General features: G+C 38.6%; 1 pseudogene; it reads right to left on the reverse strand.

The window, feature by feature from the left end:
• LOC113590177 (NLR family CARD domain-containing protein 3-like) overlaps positions 1 to 16,481 on the reverse strand; it is a 19,164-nt pseudogene extending 2,683 nt beyond the window's left edge.
• Positions 16,482 to 18,543: the final 2,062 nt, after the last annotated feature.

Raw genomic sequence — 18,543 nt, forward strand, 5'->3', positions numbered from 1 at the left:
CCATGTTTCAGGGCTCGTCATTGTTAATTCTAACCTTCATTTATTTTAGCCTCTGTGTGATTCCTAGCCTCTGTTTCTATTCGCTAGTGTCATACCACCCGACCCCCTATCACACTACACTACCCAGCAGACTGTTCGTCACCCGGCCAACGACTCAGCCAATCAGGGATGTTCAATCATATCATCGTCACCAGAATATTGAATTCACCTGTGTGTTCAGAGGTTTTTGTATATAAGCCTGTCTCGAGCACTCAGACATTGCAAAGATTTCCTCTAGGTTCTTTAAGTATACTGAGCGTTATTTTCTTTGATTATCTTCGTGTGTACTGTACCCTGATTTTGTATTTCTCTTTGCCGATTTTTGCCTTCCCCTTTTTTGGAATTGCTGGCTGGTTTTGGATTGCTCGTCTGGTTTTCACACTGACTGTTCTATCTCTATAATTTGGATTTCTGCTTACTTACTTACGGTTTTGACCCTGGTTTATTCAGCTGCCACAGAGTTGAACACTAATAAATAACCTGTTTTATATCCGCGAGCATCTGATTCTTCCTGGCCAGTCACAGCTTGTGTTTAGTGGTAGTTCTTATTGTTGCTTGTATTTTTGTTATAGCCTGTATCCCCTGTTTGTCATCATGTGTTCTGATTATTATGTATTCTCGTATACTTCATATTGTCTCACTGACCCTGGACTGTTCTAATAGGTTATGGATTTAGCAGTAATAAATCTTGCTCTTCTCAGCATATGCATCCGCCTCCTAACTGTCCCACATTACACAGGGTGGTGCCCTGATAAATTGATTGCCAATTTAAGTGTTCATGTCATTACAATAATGAAAGTAAATATACACAGAAGAGAGTTAATACAGATAATATAAAGACAGATAAAACAAAGAGAGAGAATAGGTGTGTGTGAAATACTAATCATTGCATGTAGAATCTCCCTCCCTTAGCTTTTGCCACCCAATATGTAAGCCTTCCATAGTGGAACACTTACATATTGCTTACATACCTGGTGCCAGTCCACTGTAACTGGGAGGCTACTGCAGGCTAAATTAAATTAACAGGGAATCTCTGAGTTGCAGTGGTCCGCAGAGCTTTTTCACCAACCACTGTCTTATTGCCTTGTCGCTAATCCCTGTAAGGCACAAAGGCTAAGGGAGAAACCTTGACCAAGTCATGGAGGAATTCACTGATTGGCCAGATATGCACTTAGCTATTCATGGTGCAGCCTCAGAAGCACTTGGTATGTCAAGGAAACCTCACCAGGACTGGTTTAATAATAACACTGTTGAAATCCAATCATTCTTGTAAACAAAACATGAAGCCCACAAAGCTGTCCTGTCCTACCCTGGAACCCTCCACCATGAAGCAACTTTAACTAAGGCAACAACTGGTGGTGGCAATAGCGCAAGAAATTCAAGAGAGCAGTGCAAAGCCCTGTATATAGCCTTCATTGACTTCTGTAATGCTCATGAGATGCTCTGGTTTTCCCATGAAAAAGGTTAAACCTTATAGAGAGGCACTACCATCTCTTTCTGGTTCTTTCTTCATTGGCAAGACATGGACAATTAACAGCAAACATCTGAAAAAAAACATTTAATTTAATTAATCGAAGTAACCGTGAAGTCTGAACTAACATCTGATCAATGTTACCATAGTAACAAATTCAGTCCACTTCTTTCAAGTAAGTCACATGGCCTAAAATAAAAGCAATCAATTCCTTCTTGTTAAACTGTGGAAAAAAAATTAAAAATTCTAGACGTAACCACCAGAAGGATGGTTTGCAGTTTTGTAATTCCCTTCTAAATTCCAGAGGAATCCAGCAAAGATGATAAACTTGGACAATCATCAAAATCATCAAAAAAAAAAATCATTTAAACAGCACAGTTTAGTTAAGAACATAGTTCTAATAGTGAATTGCTATTTGAAATTATTTGTGATTGGTCTTCAAACCATTTTTGTTTAGATCATCTTAAACTCAAGATTTGTGCACACTGGAAGTTCTCTCTCACCTCTTTGCATATCTTTCTCTCCTATGCAAGCTGTCTCTCACCATTCAACACCATCTCACCATCCATCAGGAGAACTGAAAGACATGAACACCACCACCAGAGAGGAGCCAGTATTATGCCCACATCTGGGCTTCCTTGGCCCTCCTGTGGTTGAACATGTGGCTCACACATCAGCCTCCACAACCACCTGAAGTGGCACCAGCATCAGTAGCTCTGAACACCCATCCCAAGCCATCATCATTGTGGGACATGATGGACAGCAGATCAATTGTGTGTGTGTGTGTGTGTGATCTGTATCTACATTGAAAAAGTGATGATTTCAAATCAGTGTCACCAGTTTACACTGTGGATTCTCCAGTCCAGCCCAGGGCAGCTTCACTCCTGAATCCTGCAGTTCATTGTAACTGAGGTACAAATATCTCAGACTTGAAGAGTTTAATCTGAGAACTGAGGCCAAAACTGTACAGCTTTGATCTAACAGATTACAGTCATATAACCTAGGAAAGAAATGTTGCTATATCAGAACACTGATATCTTAAGCACACACACACACATACACTGCTTCACAATTGATTTTGTACTTTATTTGTTGTTATAGTTTATTTGTTGCCAGATGGAAAAGTGGTGCAAGTGTTTTCAACTTGTTTCTCCCTGTGTGTTTGTGTTTAAGATTTTTAAGAGAATGAAGAGAGAGCATAAATGTGAGCACATAAAAGAAATAACTAAATTTTTGTTACAAAGTCTGAGACATGAAAACTTTGAATATAGTATTAAATCTAGCAAACTCTTATCAAACCCTATAAAAAGAAAAAAAATACCCTCAATAATTTCAGTATTTAATAACAACAGGCAAAATTATGAGCATCCCAGGAGAAATTAATGACACATTCAGAAATGTCTTTGAAAAGTTCAGACCACGACACAAAATTGGAAGACATCACTATCAAAACTAACAAGAACACAAACACTAGAATATAGTAGATACTAGAAGATACTAGAAGAATCAATATCATTAGAAGAATCTTATAAAGCCCTTATAAATTAAATGGCCAACAATAAAGCACCAGGACCAGGCAGCTTCCCTACAGTTTTACAAACATTTTTGAGCAATACTAGTACCACTCTTCAACAAACTAAAAATGAAAACCAAATGAAATTTGAGAATACCCAGGGATGAGCATTTCCATCCACCTCAGACCTTACAAAGATCCTGCTGTATCCTCCAGTTACATCTATCACTTATCAATACTAACACAAACATTAGAAGTATTAGTGAACAGAATCCAAACAGTTATCCTATAATTTATCCTTCCTGACCAAACAGGTTACATCAAAGGCAGACACAATGAATTACGTATGCTGGCTACTTAACCTGATCAGATATGCTACAGACCAAAAAACACAAACGATTGTAACTTTAAATACAGAGAAAACATTTGACAAAGTCAATTAGAAATTGATACTTAAACCAGATCTAAAAATAACCTCACCAACCAAACAATGGGAAGAAGATCTATTGGTCACTTCCATTGCCAATCTTTGGACACAAATATGCACAAATAATTACTTTATGATCACCAGCACCAATCTACAACCTCTACAAAATAAATTAATCCACAGAATACACTACACTGGAAAAAAAGATGTTTAAAATTGGGAGCTAGGATTCACCAGCTCCACATTGTAAAACCACATAGATTATCTTATTCATGCCATGTGACACTGCACACCCATAAAACACCAATAAAACCCATAAAAAGATGTGATCAATCTGTTAATACCTGCTTAAACATCACGATGCTCCTATCCTCACTCCTTTTAGGAGACACATTAACAATCAATATTATGAAAGAATCCGATACTGCTCTACTTACAGCTGTAACCATCAGAAAGAACACTATCCTCATGAACTGGAAATCAAAACACACCACTGAAAAAAATATGCACTTCCATCAAAAGCAGAACCACTCAATACACAATCTGGACCCGGTTATTACAATAGTATTCACTACAATAAATCAACACCTCTCACAAAGTAGGTACACTGAAATCAAATACCAAACCCATACCACCCTATACATAATGACAACAAAACACTTCCCTCCATGTTCACAAACTCACGTTTGTGAGTTCACGTACACACACACACACACACACAAACACACACAGACTTCTATCCCTGTATAACAATGATATTTAACATCTATCACAAATATTTTATAATATAATATATATCTATATGTATAATTATGTTTAGTTTGTCTATTGGTTTGTTCATGTTTCCATGACCTCCCTCATGAATGATGCATAACTACAAATAAAGTCTCTTTAATGAACTCTGAAGAGGTGTAGTGGTGACAGGCCAACAAATGAAGAAATCAGTCACATTGCTGAACTTTACTGCTCATTTAATATAAGTGCAGACTGGCAGGGTTGCCTGTATATCACTGCTAATATCCTGGTAATGATGCAGTGTTGCCTGAAATCAACGCTGTGAAAGAAAACTGCAGACATCTGCAAAACTGGACATCTGCAATGAGTACAGTATATTAAACCACAGACTGCTTCTAATGAGGTACTATTTCAACCATAACCCCTTGTAATTTGGCTCCAAGGCATGAAAATAAGAAATAGGATTGGGCCATACAATGACTGTATTGGGGACAAGATACACTGACAAACTATGATAGAGATAGTGACTGTTTGTGTGTGTTTGTGTTTTTGAAAGTGAGATACACTGATAGGCCTGTGTGGGTGTGTGTGTATGACAAAAAGTTTAAGACTTCTGTCTGTGTGTATGTGAGATTTGTATCCACAGTAAGAAAGTGATGATCTCACCCCAGTGTCTCCAGTTTACAGTGTGGATTCTCCAGTCCAGCAGAGAGAAGCTTCAATCCTGAATCCTGCAGTTTATTGTAACTCAGGTACAGATATCTCAGACTTGAAGACTTTGAGCTGAGAACTGAGGCCAGAACTGCACAGCTTTTCTCTGTCAGATAACACCTACACAGTCTGGGAAATAAATAATTATATAATACTGATATCTCACAATTGATTTTGTAGTTTGTTGTTGGTTGCTATAGTTTATTTGTTGTTGGTTTCATGCTATTTCAGAATACAATATTAAATTGTTTTTGTAGTTTTTTTGTTTGTTTGTTTTTTTTTGTTTTTGTTTTTTTGTTTTTTTTGCAAATGTATTGTCTGTGTTCTCTAATAATATTCCCTGTGTGTGTGCGTGTGTGTGTGTGTGTGCGTGTGTGTGTGTGTGTGTGTGTGTGTGTGTGTGTGTGTGTGTATGTGTGTGTGCATGCACAAGTGTGTCAGAGAGGGAGAGTTCTGTCTGTATCTGTGTGTGAGAGACATGTCTGTGTATGTGCAAAAATGTGTTTGTGTTCTAACACACACACACAGTCACACACACAATTTGATTTTTTACTTTATTTGTTGGTTATTTTAGATTTGATTTTGTTTTTTCCTCAATGGTAATTCTCAAATCATTTTCCCTGTTTGTCTGTCAGAGAGTCATGAGATCTGCATGTAGTGTGAGGAAGTGATGATTTCACCTCAGTGTCTTGAGTTTACAGTGTGGATTTTCCAGTCCAGCAGAGAGCATCTTAACTCCTGAATCCTGCAGTCTATTGTAACTCAGGTACAGGGTTCTCAAACTTGAGGAGTTTGATCTGAGAACTGAAGCCAGAAATGTACAGCTTTTCTCTGTCAGATTACAGTCACGCAGTCTGGGAAAGAAATGATGATATATCAGAACACTGCTATCTTAAACACACACACACACACACACACACACACACACACACACACACACACACACACACACACACGCACATAAATACACTACATCACAATTTATATTGTACTTTATCTGGTTCTTAAACACGCTCATAGATTCAGAGTTGATTTTATAGTTTATTTCGTGTTTGTTGTTTTTTTCCTTGTTTTCAGGGGTTTTCTTTTTTGCAAAGGTAGTGCCAGAGTTTTAATAAAATTTATTCCTCTGTGTGTGTGTGTGTGATCACAATGAGAACGTAATAATCTTACCCCAGTGTCTCCAGTTTACAATGTAGATTCTCCAGTCCAGCAGAGAGCAGCTTCACTCCTGAATCTTGCAGTTGATTGTCACTGAGATTCAGCTCTCTCAAACTTGAAGAGCTTGAGATGAGAGCTGAGGCCAGAACTGCACAGATTTTCTCTGTCAGATTACAGTCATTCAGCCTAGGAGAAAAATGATAATATATCAGAATACACACACACACACACACACATACACACACACACACACACACACACACACACACACACACACACACACACACACACACACACACACAACTGATTTTATACTTTATTTGTTGTTGGTTGTTTTAGGTTTGGGTTTATTTTTTCCCTAAAGGTAATTCTCAAATAATGTTCCGTGTTTGTCTGTAGGAGAGACATGAGATCTGCATCTAGAGTGAGGAAGTGATGATCTCACCTCAGTGTCTTCAGTTTACAGTGTGGATTCTCCAGAGCAGCAGAGAGCAGCTTCACTCCTGAATCTTGCAGTTTATTGTCATTCAGGTTCAGCTCTCTCAGACTTGAGGAGATGGAGATGAGAACTGAGACTAGAACTGCACAACTTTTCTCTGTCAGATTACACCTACACACTCTGAGAAAGAAATTATATTTATATATATGAGCATTGCTATCACACAAACAGAGATAATTTCTCCCTCTGTATTTTGAGTGTTTGTGCACATGTGTGTACATGTATATGTTTTTAAGATCTTTAAGAGAGTGAGGAGAGAGCATAAATGTATCCAACAATACATTTATTTTGTCTTAATTCAAACACTTTCTTTTTGCTATTTCTTAATTAATTCATTTACTAAACCACTTAATTCAGGCTTATGGGGGTATAAGACAGAAATCAACCCTGGATGGGTAACTAGTCCATTGTATAACACACACAAACACACCACATATTGATAATGACAATATGAGACTGAGTGTATATGAGACAGACCATGTACTTGTGTGTAAAAGAGTATTACAGCAGCTAGTGTGTGTATATGTGTGTGTGTGTGTGTGTGTGTGTGTGTGTGTGTGTGTGTGTGTGTGTGTGAATGAAAGAGAGAGAGCGAAGTACAGTGGGTTATGTGTGTGAAAGAGAGGAAAAGAGACTGATAATATAAGAATGTAATAAGCAGAGATACAGTGACTGTGAGCATGCATGTTTAAAGGGAGAGGAGTATTGTCTGTGTGTGTGTGGGTATAAATATACAATAATTCAGTAACTCACTCTAGTATCTCTAGTTTACAGAGTGGATCCTCCAGTAGAGCAGAGAGCTGCTTCACTCCTGAGTCTCCTGGTTTATTGTTGTTCAGATTCAGCTCTCTCAGGTGTGATGAGGGGTTTGACCTCAGAGCTGAAGCCAAAGCAGCACAGCCTTTATCTGTAATACTGCAGTTAGACAGCCTGCAGAGATAAGGAGAAAAACTCCTCACACTTACAGCTCAAATAGCATACACATGCAAAAACACACATATATACACAATTTGAAAACCATACAGTGTGAGAAAGTGAGAAATAATTATATATCAGGAACACTGTTCAAATACATACACACACGCTGTCCAGGTATCACACAAAAATTAATAGTGCACAAACCATACAGTCTTTACAATCTCTTCATCACACAAGAATAAAAGAATACCAGAACATCAGTCATATTTCCTCTTGCACACTCACCCATGTATGTGCACACATACACACTGTAGTGGAGGACTGATCATCTCCTTTTACCAGACAAAATTCTCAAGGTGTTACAAACCCCAGGAACCACACTCAGCCCCGCACTACCACGCCTACTTGAACACCCCCCCCAACTGATTCACCAGAGTTCTAGCACACACCTGATCCTCATTCTCCTCATTACTGCCCCCGTTATAAGCTTCCCTCCTCCCACGTTCACATCGCGAAATATTGCGACTCCATGGTGCGTACTGAGCATTCTCAAATCTTGTTTGTCTCCCTGGTTTTTGACTTCTGCCTGTTTTGTTAGAGCTTGTCTCCCGCCTGACCCCTGCACACCCCCCAGACTCTGCCCCGTGTTATCGACTCTGGAATGACCGACCACGAATACCTGCCTGCCCCGCCCCCCAGGACCTGTTTTAGTTTAGTAAATAAAACCTCTTGCAATTCAATCCCCTTCCTTGTGTGTGTGTTCTTTTGTGACACAGGTTCGATTTTTTTCTCCTCGTCCTAGGACTGTCCAAGTTTCACAATGAACAGGATAACACTTGGCTCCAGCAAGTTTAGTAATTACCTATAAACAAGATTAAAATTTAAAACAGAGACCAACTGCCCTCTTTTTCACTGACCTCAGGAGATGTGAGACTTTTCAATTCCCATGCATGTTTCTAATGTTTAAAACACTGTTTTCAGTATACATTTTTCTATAATACATTTATAATGCTACATATTACATATAACAGTATAAATATGAAATTTGGTTAGGGAACTCCTTCATATGCTCAGTAACTGATCATTATGAATTCTTTCATTGTTCCATCCTGCCTGTTAAACTCTGTGGTTAAACAGACATTGTTGGTTATTTTAGGTTTGGTTTAGTTTTTTCCCAATTCTCAAATCTCAAAATGTTTTTGTTCCGTTCACTGTCTGCATGCCTTTCACGTGGATCCCTTTCCCATCCGCATCTCGTCACACTTGTTCATCTTTACTGCAATTTAACAATCATGCAACTTTATTTATTTGAGAAAAAATAGGAGATGGAAATGGAAAGTTGAAGAGAAATGAATACATTTAAGAACCAAGATAATTATTTCTCTTTTATTATACACTTTTGTACACACAGGCTTTCATTTTAGATAATGCCCATTAACAGTACATTAATAAACATTTTCAAAGTGCTTCTTTGTTAACTCCATCCATGGAGTCTGGAAAAGTCTGGGAGGTCCCACAATAGTTGGTAGTTGATTTGACTACAGGGACTATTAAGGGTCATATACAGATGGCTGAACCCCTTGGAACACATGCCGGAATCAACATTTCACTTTGCATTTTTAAGCAGTGGTAAGAGGTTAAAAGAGATTTAAAGTGTCTCATATGTTTAATAGTTTTGTGGTGTGCTTGGTGGGCACTGCCTTTAGTCAGAGGAAAGGCATCACAGACATTTAAGAAGCACTTAGGATTAACAAGTGGGTCTGCTCACATATTAAACAGTGTTTTCCTAGCCTTAGTTATAGCCTGCTTTCCCGTTTGCCTTCATGTATTTTTGTTTGTTAGTCATGTATCCACGTTCTCTCTGTGTTGGCTCTATGACCCTGGACTGCCTTAACGACTCTGGTTTTGGATTTTCCCTGAATAAATCGTGCTCTTTTCCACACATGCATCCGCCTCCTTACCGATCAATGTTACATTAGGGTATAGGCTACATTACTTATTAAGGAGTTCAGGAAACACAAATAAATAATCATACAAAGAAGTTAGTCTTATGATGCTTTTGGGAAACTCACCTACAGGGCAGTAATGTGTTTATGAATGAAAATACTCACACAGCTTTTCTGGATGCTATGACCACTGGCAGCAGTCTCAGTAGACATTCCTCTGATGAGTCAAATTTCCTCAGGTCGAACTCATCCAGCTCCTCTTCTGAATTCAACAACACAAACACCAGAGCAGACCACTGAGCTGGAGAGATACTGGCTCCATGGAGACAATGGTCTCCTCCTCTGCTCAGGTATGTTTGGACTTCCTGCACTAGAGAATGATCATTCAGTTCATTCATACAGTGGAACAGATTGATGAATTTCTCTGGAGAGGGATTCTCCCTGATCTTCTCCTTGATGTGTTTGACTATTTCCACTTTGCTGTGAGAGCTACTTCCTGTCTGTGTCAGTAGGCCTCCTAAGAGAGTCTGATTGGACTCCAGTGAGAGACCCAGAAGGAAGCGGAGGAAAAGATCCAGGTGTCCATTCTCACTTTGTAAGGCCTGGTCCACTGCATTGATAAGGAAGGCTGACATTGTTGAGCTTTTAAAAAAATTGTCAAAGAATCCTGTTTGCTGTTCCAGAAAACTATTATTGGAGGTGAAGCAGAGAAATGCATATAAAGCAGCCAGAAACTCCTGAACACTCAGATGCACAAAACTGAACACCTTCCCTAGGTGCAGCCCAGACTCCTCTCTGAAGATTTGGGTACACACTCCTGAGTACACAGACACTTCTTTGACATCAATGCCACACTCTTTTAGGTCTTGCTCATAGAAGATCAGGTTGCCCTTTTCCAGCTGTTGGAAAGCCAGTTTTCCCAGTGCTAGAACACTATTTCTAGTCTGATAAGGATCAATGTCAGTTTTACCAAGGTATTTTCTGCTCTTGTGTTTGATCTGAAATATCAGGAAGTGTGTGAACATTTGAGTCAGAGTCTTGGGGATCTCTCCACTCTCTGCTTCACACAATATTGTCTGTAGAACAGTCGCTGCAATCCAACAGAAGACAGGAATGTGGCACATGATGTAGAGACTTCTTGATGATTTAATGTGTGTTATGATTCTATTGGCCAGGCTCTGATCAGTGATTCTCTTCCTGAAGTACTCCTCTTTCTGAGGGTCACTGAACCCTCGTACCTCTGTTACCAGGTCAACACACTCAGGAGAGATCTGATTGGCTGCTGCTGGTCGAGAGGTTATCCAGAGGAGAGAAGAAGGAAGCAGATTCCCCTTGATGAGGTTTGTCAGCAGCATATCCACTGAGGTCAATTCTGTTACATCCCACAAATTCTCATTGTTTTGGAAATCTAGAGGAAGTCGACACTCATCCAGACCATCAAAGATGAAAATGACTTTGTAAGCATCACAGTCTATTAATTTTTGTCTTGTTTCTGGGAAAAAGTTATGAAGCAGATCCATCATACTGAACTTTTTCTCCTTCATCAAATTCAGTTCCCTAAATGGAAGTGGAAATATGAAGTCGACATCCTGATTTGCTCTTCCTTCAGCCCAGTCCAGAACGAACTTCTGTACAGAGACTGTTTTCCCAATTCCAGCCACTCCTTTAGTCAGCACACGTCTGATGAGTTTGTCTTTAAAAATGTCATTACATTTGATAGTTATCTCCTCTGTTGCTGGTCTCCTGGATGCTGTCTCAATCTGTCTGACCTCATGTTCATTATTGACCTCTCCACTCCCTCCCTCTGTGATGTAGAGCTCTGTGTAGATGTCATTCAGATGGGATGAAGTTCCATACTCTGAGATTCCTTCATTAATTCTGTTATATTTCTCCATCAGTTTGTGTTTTAGCTTTTGCTGATGTACAGAGACTACCTCTAATAAACAGAAGAACATGATGATTAGTATTTTACTGGATAATTAATAACTGTGATGTCAAAGTCAGTATTCTTATTATTAACAAGAACTAAAATACTTTGCCCAAATACAGTGAAACAAAATTTTGTTAAAGTGCAAGAATAAAGCCATGACCCAGATCTCTTACTGGTCTATAGTCTGTTAGCGAGGTCTGTTTCCTCCAAGTTCCTCAGGACGTGCAGTGTGATCTTCAGCACCTCCAGTCTGACACTGCTCTTATCCTCCTCATCCTCCACCTTACTCTCAGGGCATGCTGGGTAATCTGGATTCAGTAGCTTCTTAAACCTCTTCAGCTCCTTCTTTACCAGAGAGATGACTTTGTGCTCCAGCTCCTGATAAGCAATAAGCAGCAACAGACAATGATAAAAACACCATAATGTTATGGAGAGATGAATTTATGATGTGATGGAAAAAACAGTCAATGTCCACTGTTCACTTTTCTTCCAAAAATACATAATTTTATGAATTATTAAGAGGGGGCACCACTCTAAATATATATAAAAACTATCAACTATTATTGGTTAATTACCAAAAGTTTTTTAACATTATATCAGTCTAGTTTCTGAATTAGTTCATATTTTGTGTCATGTCAGAATACCATTGCTTCAAGTATACTTGCCACGATGGCCAATTTAATGAATAAATGTGAAATTTATTGAATAATGAACAAAAATATATATATATTGACGTCGTAAGACAGGTGATATACTATAGCAAACTTGGCTCAGGTCCACAGAATTCCTAAGAAATGACAACGGAAAGAGAGAGGAAAGGTAAATGAGAAAACAAACAAAAATAAAAAAAATTGAAATAAGATTAGTAGGGACAAGCCTGATAATAAAACCTTTTGCGTAAGCCATAAGACCGAGACTTGTGTACAGTTTAGCTAATGCTCACATAGCCAAGGAACTACTACTAACTAATGGAGAATTGCCTGACAAGGGGAACATTTCCTATATCTTAATGCTGTCTAGACTAATGAGGGAAGAAATATAAATCTACACCAAATCGCCTATAAGAAGTTCTACTCATTTACAGGCACCCAGAGCATATGAATGGAAGACACCATTCTTACTTTTGGGTTCAGTGAGGGGCTTGACTGGTCAGTTCACTGACAAAGAGGGTCGATAAGCTTTGGTGTGGCTGAAGCCGAAGCGAGTGTGCACCACCTAATTCTGAATATCTCTCTGCGTTGTCAGCAACAATAATCCAATGCACAAGTTGTTCTGAGCCAGTGAAACAGGCTGGTTCATTTTGTTTGGAACTGCTCTGAGCTCTACTGAGGTTTCCGAGCGGGTGTGAAGGTATTCCTAGTAGCTTGCAGGTGTTCATGCTGGAGCATGTCCTGGATGTAGCTATGAATAAACTAAAATTTGTTAAACTAAAACTAATTACTATTGGCCAAACAGAACTAATCTTAATTCTACCAAAGCCAAAAGAGGATATCTTTACTTTGACAGAGTAGTGGAAAGATAATTAAATGATAATTATAAGTTTAGACAGACTAACAAACTGGATATAAGACAGACATGTAAAATAAGATGATGTTCCAAACACATAATTCTTCTCATGAGAGGTTCAGACTTGAAGTTACTGATGGGGAGCTCCAAAAACTATTAACTTCTCTGTGCTATGAAGAATTACTAGTCTCATGGTAGGAGATGTGAGAATAAATTATTCCTGGGTCTATTAATAATAATACATTGTATTTAAATTGTGCTTTTCAAGGATCCAAAGATGCTTACAATAGCCAGTAGAATAAAAAAAGCATATTAACACATATTCATGCTTTCTTTTTCTCGTGTCTGGCTTCAGTGGAGTAATTTAACATAAAAAAAAACAAAAAAGAGAAAGAGCTAAATAAGACAACTAGGTAGTGATACATTGGTTATGGGATAGATGAAATTTAAGCCATAACTAGTAGTAACAATTTTATCACACTAATTTCACCTAAGCCCTTAGTCCACTTATGTCTAATGGAAAGCATTTAGTTCTTACATGCAATTACATTGCATGACTTAAATAGAATGATAGCAGGGCATAGGGAAGAACGATAGAAAAAATAAACCATCACTATTTCACAAGCATTATATTTGTCCTAATATTAATGGCTCAAATAATATTTCTATGTTTATTATACTTGAGATGATAGCATAATCACCGAATAGTACATGTGTAATGTAAATACTACAATAATTGGGGTAAGATATGGGTATAATAATTTCATGAATTGTTGTTGGTCTGTTTGCCAGGCTTGGCAGTTTTGTCACCAAACGAGGAGACATCATCAGTGCAGTTGTTGGTGCTTTTTCTCATTGAATGCATGTATTTATATAGAGTTTCTGTGTGGGTCAATATTTTGATTCAGCATTTGCATGAGAAGTGCCATTGTGATTGACTGAACCTTTGAAATTCATGCGTAGTGGTATGCATTAGTTTGCTTTTGATTGGACAAAGGAATTTGTTGCCGCCACTCATAATCGCCTTAGGAAATATGACAAGTGTTTGGACCAATACAAGGATGAATGCACCAAAACAATAGGACCACAACTCACAGAAGACCTGAGCTTGTCAATACAATTTAGTTTCCAATTCCAAAATGAATAAATATGCAAGTCTACAAAGCAAACTGTCTAAACTGATATGTAACAACCAACAACACCTAAATGACGCTTGGATAAAGGACATCTCCAATCGACAACTTACAAATGGAGAAAAGCAGCTCCTTGTCAAAGGACTCTTTGTGCTCCCGTACAAAAAATTGTACTCCCGTCAATCAACCCGAAATTATGGGTAGACTACGTGGATGACACTTTTGTGATTGTAAATTGCAACGAAGTTGAATGACCACACAAACTCCTGAACAGCATTTCCACTGAAATCTAATTTACCATGGAGACACAGTATGACAACAAACTCCCATTCTTAGATATCCTCGTCACAAAGGCCAAAAAATAGAAAATTGCGCATATCTGTTTACAGAAAATCAACTCATACAGATCAAATCCTTCAATATAACAGCAACCACCTGAAATGCCATAAACAAAGCTGCGTAAAATCATCATTCTAAAGAATAGATTCCCACTGCAGCACCACAGAAGCAAATCAAGAGGAAGAAAAACACCTGTACAGAACCTTCTTGAAGAATGGGTCCAAGAAGCTTCATCAGGAGGTGCCTGCAGAAGAAGACCCCTAACCCACAACCTGAACAAACATTTCCAAAACCACATGACAACCCTCAAACATTTACCTGACACTTTTTATCCAAAGCAACTTAGAATTATGACTGAGTACAACCTGAGGTTTAAGGGCCTTGCACAGGGGCCAAACACTGGCAACTTGGCACCAGCTGGGCTTGAACCTTCTGATTACTAGTCAAGTACCTTAACCACTTTGCTACCACTGTCCCTTCAAACCGACCACAACTTTGAGATCCTTACTATCAAGACCAAAAGAATAATGACATAAAGAAGAAAGAACAAAACGTAGTGTACAAAATTAAATGTAACAGCTGGGACATGGGTCAAACTGGAAGGAAATGATCAACTAGATTGCACGAACATCAACTGGCCATGAGAAGACATGATCCTCTTTCATTAATTTCAGTTCACAAGGATCAAGAAGGACATCAGTTCAATTGGACTACGACAGCAACTGTGACCCAAGCCAGCTCAAAAAAAGAAAGAGTTCTAAGAAGCTTGATTTTCCACAAATCAATCATTTAACAGACACATTGACATTGACCCAATTTACCAACTGTTATGACTTAAAGAAATAAGACATCAAGAACAATAATCGAATCACACAAATCGAATCACAGAATCGATAATCACTGAAGAGTTCACCCTCCCATTCAACCAGGAACTTCCAAAAATAGTAACCTGAAGAACAACCAATGACAATTCAGATAAACAGACCATGGTACAACAAATTCCTTTGTCCAATCAAAAACAAACTAATGCATACTAATACACATGAATTTCGAAGGTTCTGCCAATCACAATGGCACGTCTCCACTACACTGTTTAACAACGTGATGTATCTGATTGAGTTAAGACACACACAAAAAAATAGTGTGGTTTGAGAGTAAGGTAGAATCGACAGAACAAAACAAGTCAGGAAGATGAACACAGGGAAATGCTTGGTATGCACAGATAAACCATGGCAATACAATGACACGCTGAAAAGACAAAATAAAAGAGGAACAAGTCTAAACAATTAATAACTAGGAGAGGTGGGGCATGTGAGATGGCTGTGGTTGAGGACTGGCAGGAGTGACAGGTGTGCTGGTGGACTGAGGTTGATGACAGATCTAGTCTGGGGCAGGGAGCATAACACACACACACACACATATACACACACACACACACACACCTTGAATATGGACTCCACAATTTTTCCGTACATGAGTTCTGGTTCTGATTTCTTCTTTTGTACACTGTGGACAAACACAAGCTTAATGGGAAATACGTAGTACTTCAAACCTGCACAACACACATTAAACACAACATCAGACATTTTACACATTTTACATTTTGTTATGGACACTTTGAGGAAACAATAGAATTAAAGAGATAAAATGAATTTATGCATTAGAGAGGTTGGCTATTCACACTATCCATGTTTACATGCACACCAGTGGTCTTATATTAGTCTAAGGCTGTAAGTCTTAATTAACTATGATCATGTAAATTACAGTGTGCAACACAGTGTCTTCATCAGCCTAAGCTTTGCCTGATTAAAATGTGGTCCAAGTTGATATTTGTTTAACTATTTGGACATGCAAACTTTTGATAAACTGATTTAATCCCCTAAATAAGTGTTCCTCATTCTTAGTGTTTTTCTGCTACTACACACTTGTTGCAGCTCATGAAGGGACTTATAAGTTGTGTGAGTTTGATCAGGTGGGACTTTAAGTGAGTAACACTGTCATAAACCAGGAAACGATCCTTACCTCTCATCAATACAACACTCTTCACCTCTGAAGTGATATGGAGGGTCCATTGATATATCACTCTTCATGGACACACAGCTGCGTTCAGTTGAGTCTGATCTGTTTCTCTGAATCAGACTTAAACACACCATCGAGAAAAAGATCTTAAAACCATAAATACTGAAATATGTTTAAATGGAATGGCCGTTGTTATCATGTAGTTAGCATCATATACTTATGACTGTAGTTCATGTTATTCACAATGACTGTCCTTCAAAACTGCCAGCTTTAGAACTAGTGATGCAGCAACTTTAAGTTCATCTGATTAGACTGTCATGCATTGTCATGAATGACCGCCCCCTAGCGACTTCATCTTGTTATGGTTACCCTGTCTCATGTCTTTGTTCCTTAATATTCCTCCCCTTTGTTTGAGTTTCCCCACCCTCCATTTGTATCACCTGTTCCTTGTTAGCTTTCATTAGTCCATGCATTTAATCCCTGTGTTTGCGCTGTTTTGTGGCTGGTTATTGTCAATCCATGTCGCTGTAGTGTTTGCTCTTTAAATGTGTAAGTGCAAACCTCTGTAAGTCTTTTTCTCTGCTTGTGTAAGTTGTGTTCCTTCTTGTAGCCTGCTTCCCCTTTTTTGCCATTGTGTGCTTTATTCCTTTTGTTAATCATGTATTCCTGTGCTTTTTTTTACTTATTGGCTCTATGACCCTGGACTATTTAAATGATTATGATTCTGGATTTGCCCATAATAAATCTCGCTCTTCTCCGCGTATGTGTCCGGCCCCTAGCCAATCATCGTTATATGCATGTTCCGCCATTACACATTCATGATTTCTCTGCTCTAACACATCTACTATACCTGGTAATGAACTGATGCTTTGAATCAGTTGTTTGAGAAGGGAAATCACCAAACTGTGAACAGAGCTGGTCTTCCCTGTCCAAGGGCATCATGTCCTTCATCAGCTGGAATCAAACCTCTTGAGCTAATGCCCAGTTAACTGACCACAGCATGACTCCAGTCACTGGTCACCTTCCACTGTTGTACACCTGGGTACGTGTCTTATATGTTTAGGGCTGGTGAATATTAGAGCATCTCTATGCTTTTATTGTTCTCTTAGTCCCACAATTATCTCACCTCTTGTCTGTTTTTGTGTGCTACTCCACTGAGTGACTCATTTTGGAAGTCACGTCACCACCTACAGGTTACAGGTGTAAACCTGCAAACACACACTTTGATAAATAATGCAGAACACATTCAATTGCAATAAGGGTCACAGGCCACTTCAACATCAGAAAGACTGCAGGATCAAAATTTACTTCACTTCAAAACCATTGTACCGGAATTGACCTTCTACATTTATAGGAAAGCCTACAAGTGAAAACTCTTCCAACAGTTCCCCTCAGACGCATTCCTGTTTTAACAGTCCTGTCTGTGACTAATTCCACATAACACCTTTTTAGTGCATTTGGCTCTGTACTTCAGTAACCTGGATTTGAAATAAAACAATTATCATGCAATTACAGAACAAAACGGCAGCTATAATGTCAGAGTATTTACATCTATACTGGATTAACATGAGAGTAATCTCAGCCCTTTTATATGTTACTGGAGCCCTATGTAGCTGCACACATCCCATCTACTAGAGAACAAATCCATCAAACCAAAACTTCCAATGAACTAGAGAACAGACTCAACAAATCAAACACTTGAACTTTCAGGCATAAAGCAATTAGTGAAGTCACACTCACAGTGATGAGTCAGACCATGACTTACATGCAGAAATATCCTACTGCTGGCCTGAGAACAGCACTGATTTTTTTTTCACAAAGAGGAAGCTGTTTGAGCAGAACATGCAGGTCCCAGATCAGAAGCCATTCTGACTGAGAATTACAGGAGATGAATGGGTGTACCCAGAGTCGATATCAGGTAAGAGTATTTTATAACCTGTTCATTGATGAACTGATCATAGATCAGCCCAAACAAAGAGGGATTTTTAGACTGCTGGTTGAAACCCATGTCAGTGCTGTTTAACTATGTACTGATGAGATACAAACCCAGTGAGAGGCAGTGAGCAGTACTCTGAATCTGGCTGTTACTGTAATTTGATTTATTTAACAGAGACATCACACATTAATCATCATCATTATGTCATGATGTAAATGTGCCAAATTTAGCCAAATTGATTATTTTCAACTGCAGTCCCT

The sequence above is a fragment of the Electrophorus electricus genome, chromosome 21 (assembly GCF_041902795.1).
Source record: "Electrophorus electricus isolate QZ-2024a chromosome 21, ASM4190279v1, whole genome shotgun sequence".
Taxonomy (NCBI): domain Eukaryota; kingdom Metazoa; phylum Chordata; class Actinopteri; order Gymnotiformes; family Gymnotidae; genus Electrophorus; species Electrophorus electricus.